At 46.8% G+C, this 7,739-nt stretch overlaps 1 protein-coding gene across 1 annotated transcript in view; it reads right to left on the bottom strand.

The window, feature by feature from the left end:
• The window catches only part of ITGA9 (integrin subunit alpha 9), a 308,486-nt gene that overhangs the window by 114,405 nt on the left and 186,342 nt on the right, over positions 1-7,739 (bottom strand). The window lies entirely within an intron of this gene.

A 7,739-nucleotide genomic window follows, 5' to 3' on the forward strand; every position in this document is an offset into this window, starting at 1 on the left:
TCTCTCTCTCTCCCTCTCTGTCTCTGTCTCTCTCTCTCCCTCTCTCTCTGTCTCTCTGTCTCTGTCTGTCTCTGTCTCTCTCTAAAAGCACATTCTGTCAGTGACCCAAGGTGGCCTCATATTAGATGGACTACATTATATTCAGGGGATCTTAGTCCAAAAGCAGGAAGGGACCTCAGAGTCCATCTTATCTAACTCTCTCATTTTACATATGAGGAAACTGAGGCCCAGACATTGTAAATAATTAATCCAAAGTCGCCTGGGTGGCAAAATGGCAGAGCTGGGATTCAAACCCAGGTCCTGTGACTCCAAATTCAGCTCCTTCCACTCAACTACATGAAATCATTTCATTTCGTTTGTGTCCTAGACTCCTTGGGCATGTGGAGAAATCTATTGACCTCTTCTCAGAATCGTGTTCTGAAATGCATAGAAAGAAAATTCATAGAATTACAAAGGAAACCAATTATATAAAAATACAGTTATCAAAATATTGTTTAAAACAAGTCCATGAGGCCTACCTTCAGAACCCCTGGTCTAGCCCAGCTCTTTCCTTCCTAGATGAGAGGACTGGAAGCTAAAGAACCAGGATCTCACCATTGACAGTAATGAGTTATGTGACCCAGTGTAAGCAACTTAACTATTCTCTGCCTTGGTTTTCTCATCTGTAAAATGGGCTTCATAAGAGCACCAAGCTCACAGGGTTTCGTGAGAACCCAATGTGTACAAAATGCTTTGCCAATCTGAAAGCACCATTTAAACATGAGCTATTACCAATGTTGCTTCTGGGCCCTGATTCCCCCCGCCCATCCCCTGCCTCCTTTCACAAAAGAAAATGGCTCCAGTATCAGGAAGCTTCTACCCAGCTGATGGCCCAGAGCCTGAGAGCTTTCCTGATGTCTGTACCAAGGATGCCTGAGATGTTCCCAAGTCCACGAAAACAAGGCTCGAGGCTGGAAAGAATTATGCACAAAAATAGTTTGAATCTCAAGAAAAACAATTTAATTTGAGTTGGATTTAAGTTTGAGGAGCAGGGGACTTTTCTGGGAAATCCATCTCCCCTGAACAGGGGCAGGTCTGCCATTTCTTCTAATGCTATTTATACTATATTAAATCTCCTTTTGGTCATTTTTTTCCATGGGGGATGGTCCAAGTCTGATTTCGAGGATGCCAAACAAGTGAGCCTAGAAAACTCCCCAGTCTCCTGGCAGTCTCGAGGTGAGTCAAACAGAGCCGGCATTGACACGGCCCCTGTGGAAATTCCTTGTCCTGTGCCACATTTCCAAAAAGTCACCATATGTCCTGGCCAACATTCCCCTTCCTGATCAGGGAGGGAGGAAATTATAGCTGTCCTGGGCAAAGAACACAGATGTGCGTGTTCCCCTGAATGCTCACAGCCTAGGGAAGAGCCAAGTTTCTCGATTTCAGAATCATCTGCCATCTTGGCTGAGGGTAAACCGAGGGGAAAGGAACTGGAAGTCTCGTCCTACAGACTCGGGTTGTGTACGAGGAAGTGCTGGGACCTGAAAGGACTACAACTATGAGAGGGGGCTAGAAGCCTTTCCTCGCCAGTCCCGGTCAAGAAGACATTCAGTACTGGATTCATTTCCCAGTCACGGCACCATCTTCCTGACGTTTGTCCTGACAACAACAATATTGGAAACTGTTTTCTTTTCTTCTTTGGAAGAAAAGAAGGAGGTGGCTAGGTGGTGCTATAGTGCATAGAGCACCTGGCCCAGAGTCAGGAACGCTCATCTTCCCGAGTTCAAATCTGGCCTCAGGCACTTACTAGCTGTGTGGCCCTGGACAAGTCACTTTACCCTGTTTGCCTCAGTTTTCTCATCTATAAAATGAGCTGCAGAAGGAAATGACAAACCGCCCCACTATCTCTGCCAAGAAAACCCCAAATGGGGTCAGGGAGAGTCAGACCCGACTGCAATGACCGAACAGCAACAACAAAGAAAAGAAGGGCAGCCTTGCTTCCAGGGCTGGGAAATGCTAGAGAGAAGTCCCATAAGAGAAGCTCACATTTCTCTAGCCCTTTAGGGTCAGTCATTATCCCCAATTGTGGAGAAGAAAACTGAAGGTCGGAGTAGTCAATTAAGGTCACAGCTCTTTCCAGCATGGCAGCATGGTCTGCATGACCACAGAGTGTTGGGAGGAACCGGTCCCATCCACTCCTTTTACAAATGAAGAAACTTAATTAATTGGATCCCACAAAACTCCATGAGCGAGGTGCTCTTATGATCCCCATTTTAAAATCGAGTCAAAGAGTGGTCAAGTTGCTTGATCTGGGTCACAGAAACAGAGGCTCAGAGAGGGCGCAGTGATTCAATAAGGGTCCACAGCCACTAAGTGGCAGAATAACACTCAAACCCAGGCCTTCGTAAGCTCTTCTCAGTGTATTTTCTACCAGGTGGCACAGTGAATAGAGGGCTGGCCTTGAAATTAGGGAATCCCAAGTTCAAATCTGAGCAAATCACAGCCTCCTAATTTACAAAATGGGGACGATAATAAGAACCGTCGCATGGCGCCATTGTGAAACTCAAATGAGGTAACACATGGAACACTTTGCAAACTTTACAGCACTATAAAACTTTTAGATGTGATTATTATTATTGTTGTTATTACTATTACTATTACTCCACCCTGACCTCAGAGGAGGCTTAAATGCTTCAGCCTCTGGGCTCTCTCCCCAGGCGCACACCCTAACACAGCTGGCCTCATCAATCAATCAACAAACACTTATTAAACACCTACTAAGTGCCAGGCACTGCGCTAAGCGCGCATACCCCACACGCAACGCCCTTGGCCTTCACATTCTCCATTCCAGCACAAAGTTCATGCTGAGGAATTCTTTCCATAAGCCTCCTTTCACATGTTCAAGATGCCCTGCTCACAAAAAGGCATCCTGCCACTCAGACCATCCCAACCCCCCAATCCAGCTGGTCCATGACCGCCCATCATTAATTCTAAATTCCTTCACCTAATCAAGATGAGCCAAGGGCACCAAGAACAACTGGTCTGGAAAAACCCACCGTGCCATCCACATTATCTACACCAGCTCAAATGAAGACCAAAGTATTTCTGACACGGCGTGCCAAGCACCACTTACTAGCTGTGGGACCTTGGGCAAATCATTTTCTCTCTTACAGCCTTAGTTTTTTCATCTGTAAATTGGGGAGGAAGAGGATGATGATGATGATGAAGAGGATGATGATGATGATGAACTTAATTGTCTACAGCGACAAAATGGGAGGTCTATTCTTGACTTAAGCACATCTCACTATGTCTGGAGTCCAAGGACCTGAGTTGAACTCTTGTTTATTACCTGTATGACCTTGAGTAAGTCATTTCATCTCCCTGGGCATCAGCTTCCCCATCAGTAAAATGAAGGGGTTTTGACTCAGTTTGCCTATTGCGCTGTGCAAACTTCTAGACTGCGAGTTATCTTGGTTCCTTTTTCTTTTCTTTTTAAAGGCCAATGAGGACCTCTGAGCTTTCTTCCAGCTCTGTAATTATGACCATAGGATCCCAAGTCATAGCTCTGAATTTAGTGCTAAGTAATTGAGTGACACTTAACTTATTAGGGTTAGAGTTTTCTCATGGAAAAAGCACTAGATTTGAAGTCAAAGGCTCTCTCTCTCTCTCTTAATTTCTTCCTCTCCCCCTTCTCTCTCTCTCTCTCACTCTTTTTCTCTCTTTCTATTTCTCTCTCTTGCCAAATCAGAGGGCCAAAAGGCTTCTCAATGTGTCCAAAACAGAACTCCCCCCTTCCCAAACTTCCCAATTGATATTGAAGGCACCACCATCTTCCCAATCATCCAGATTTGCAATCCAGGTGTAATCCTTGGATCCTCACTCTTCCTCACCTTCCACACCCTATCTGTCGCTAAGGTCTGACATGTCTACCATCACATCATCTTTTGTATATATCCCCTTCTCTCACCTACCTCCTACCCTGGTGAAGGCCCTCATCACCTCTTACCTGGACTTTGGTACTAGCCTCCTAACTGGTCTAGCTGCCTCAGACCTCTCTCCTCATCAGCTACCAAGAAGGCTTGATCACATCCCTGCCCTTCTCACCAGAGAGTGATTACAGATCTACACAATTCTTTCCTCACAACATTGCAGTGAAGGAAGTAAGCCAAGCATAATCATTCTCATTTCACAGATGATGAAGCAGATACAGAAAAATGAGGAGGTGCATACAGACTCATACAGCTAGTTAGTGTCGAAGCTGGGACTCCAACAGCAGCCTTCTGATTCTAAGCCCTTCGAAAGCCACATCAGAAGTGGTTTTCCTCTGAGAGACAACAGCTGACTGGCAGAATCTCTGTAACTTTTCTGGCCTCCAGGAAAATGAAAGCTGACCTGAGGAGAGGCTGTTTATCCATTTCTCTTTAACAAGAAGTTCAAGGGGACTGTTGTGTTCTCTGCCAAGAAAAGGCAAAGGCCTGCCCCGAACCTCATCCCTCTGGTCAGACATCCAGGATGGCTTGTTTCCCTCTTCACCCCACAGCCTCAGGTTTGCCCTGAATTGACAATTTTCTCCTGCAATGCTTTTTTTTTCCCCTTAAGTTTCGGCATTACTCATTTTCAAAATACTCAGATGATGTTCAGCTGACACTACTCTCTATTTGATTCGCTGGCCAAAAAAAGAACCCAGCTAAGATAATGGAAGTGGCACGCCATTCTGAAATGGGGCCAATGGTGATGGCTAGGCTTGGCTCGCCCATTTGGCGGCCACCACGCTAATGCCATTCGATGAACTCCTCAGAACATGAAGACACCCGGCAAACAGCTTAAGTCCAGCCCAAGGACCAGCAGCCTCTGATTTACCAAACTTCAAAGAATGAGTCTTCGGGGGCAAGGTTGGGTCTCCCAGCCACTGGGACACCTGCTTTTCCCATTCCAGTCTGAACTTGTCCTAGCAAATTTTCTTTCCAACTCCACATCCAAGGAATCCCAGCTTAATCCATCTGTACGCCTCAAAAATGGATCAGGTTTCTTGGCCTTGGAGGGCTTGGGGGCAGGGAAAGGCTGCTTCCTAGGTTGAGTTGTTGGGTTGTTTTTTTTTTCCATATACTTTGGCCCACCGTGTGGCCTGTTTATAGAGCTGATGAGGAGGACCACTCCCAGGCTGAGGCCATAATCAGATAGGAGTGGAACCAACTCCTTTTTAAAAGCCTGACAAGAGAATGGTGTTTGACTGATGCACCTTAGTCTTCTGGGCTTAGCGCTGAAAGGGGCCTTCCTCAGCCTGAGGGATAAAGAGATCATTGCTGTCCTTGGAGGGAAAGAGGAATCAGAAGCCAGACTGCAATGGGGGAGGAACAAGTGAGAGGTGGGGAAACAGAGGCAGGGAGAAGATACAGACAAGTCACTCACTCGTGATGAGGGAGGCAAGAAGGGAGATGATCCTGTAGAAAGATGCAGACTCGAGGAAGGGTGGGGTTTTGTTTTTTTTTTTTAAGGACAGGAGAGACTTTGGCATGTTTGTGCACTACAGTGGATAGAGCACTGAATTTGGAGTCAGGAAGAGCTGGGTTCAGACCCTGCCTCAGAGACTTCTGACCTGTGTGACCCTCAGCAAATCACTTAACCTCTCTGGTCCTAAGTTTCTTCATCTATATATTGAGGGGATACAATTCAAGGTCCCTTCCAGCTCTAAATCTATGGTCCTATGATACACTGAAGGTGAGTGAGAAACAATTGATGTTCGAGGACCTAAAGATGTCAGGTGGGGCCAAGACAAAAACACAGGGAGAAGGGCTATCCTTGACGAGGGACACACATCCTCCGAACCCGGCGTGAAGGGGTGGGGCCCTCCAGAGACCACAGCTTGGAAGAGCTCATTCCTTCAGTTTCCAAGCTCCCATCCTGGGGCTGAACTGGCCTGAACGGCGAGTGAGCGCCAACTCACAAAGGGCGCCATATGTAGCCAGCCCAGATGGTGGAAAGCAGACTTTACACCCCCTGCACCTCAGGAATCAATCTGTCCCCCACCGGGCTGCTCAGTGCTTGCCTACCAAAAGCCCTTCGACTCCGAGCTTTCTACCTCTTACTCTGAAAGGCACAATCAAGTCCATGTTATCACAACTTCCAGAAAGGTATGCCAACTGGTTCCACTCTCCTCCCTGTGACTTCTAAGTCCAACACACACACACAGACACACACACCCCTCCATATAGGGGGAACTGCCTTCCCCATTAGAAAAAAAAGATTTGAGGGTAGAAAACACTTTCTCTTTTGTAGCACAATGATCAGCACATAATTAGCATTTAATAAATGCTACTGATTAATTCATGTAAGATATAAAGGAGTGTTGAGATATGGGAAAGGGGAGAACAGGAAGGTCACAATGAATGGCTTTCATCTCCTGAGAAGAAGGGATAGGACAGGAGTCTAACAAGAGCTGGGACCACTGCTATGGGGAGCATAAAAGAGAGGCAATTAGGGAAGGAATTGGTACAGTGAATCAGGAGTCCAAGGACCTGAGTTCAAACCCCACCACTGATGCTTACTGCTCAAGTGACCTTGGGCAAGTAAGTCATTAAACATCTTGTCTTCAATTTCCTCATCAATGTCATGAGGAAGTGGGACAAGACGTCTCTGAGCTTGCCTCCAGCCCCAGATTTAGCATCCAAGGTCCCCTGGGCAGCCCAGCTGGCCCAGTGCTCAGGCCAGACCACCCGGACTTCTCAGGAGACCCAGACAGCCAAACCTTTGCTGCTACCCTGGTAGTTGGCCAAACATGCTGTGTCTGAAGGCACCACGGCTATCACCAAGCACACCAGCTCTAAGTGAGCTTGGACTCTGCCCTCTGGACTGGTTTAGAGGATGAAAAGGGATCAGTTTGGGAGATAAAAGGTTCCTTCCTCCCTGATGTATGATGCCCGGAGCATTAATGAAGAATGGGAGGACCCACTGTCTGAAAAATAAAGCCAGCTGAGATTCTTGGGGACCAGCAGAATCATGTCAATTTCAACGTTTCAAAGATGTGTAGTAAAACGCTCTCTTTGCCTTCAGAAACCTGATCTTGGAGCATACACATCACCTGCTCCACAGCCTCTTGGTGATAAGCCTCTCTAAGCCCAGGTGGCCTGCCTGCAAGGTGACAGATGGGCCCCTAACTCAATTTTTCCCAACTGGTCGTTAGAGCTTCCACACCCTGATGAGTTCTCAGAGTAAGGCTTAAGTGGAGATTGGAAAAACTGTCCATTCAAAATCTAATACCATCATCCAAGTCTGCTTATATCTGTCTATATTCGGATTCTACCTCAGTCTTCTCTGTGGGACCACAGTCTATATCTAAGCCACCCAGACGTGTGTACCTGCCTCAGGACTTTGTCCTCAGCCCTCTCCTCTCTCTCTACACTCTATGTCTTGGGGATCTCATCAGTTTCCATAGATTCGATTATCACCTTTATGCAGATGACTCCCAAATCCACATACCCAATGCTTCTCTCTATCCTGAGCTCTATCACAGCACCTCCAGCTGCCTGCTGGACATCTCTACCAGAACACCCCGTGGGCAACTCAAAGTTAGTATGTCCAAAATAGAACCCAGATCACTCCCCCTTCACCCGTTCCTCCTAGCTTCCATATTTATCTCCAAGGCATTCTCTTTCTTCTAGTCACCCAGGCACGTGACCGAGAAGCCATCCAGGACTCTTCTTCCCTCTCACCACACACACACACACACACACACACACACACACACACACACACACACACAC

The sequence above is a fragment of the Vombatus ursinus genome, unplaced genomic scaffold, assembly GCF_900497805.2.
Source record: "Vombatus ursinus unplaced genomic scaffold, bare-nosed wombat genome assembly UNPS02014166.1, whole genome shotgun sequence".
Lineage (NCBI taxonomy): Eukaryota > Metazoa > Chordata > Mammalia > Diprotodontia > Vombatidae > Vombatus > Vombatus ursinus.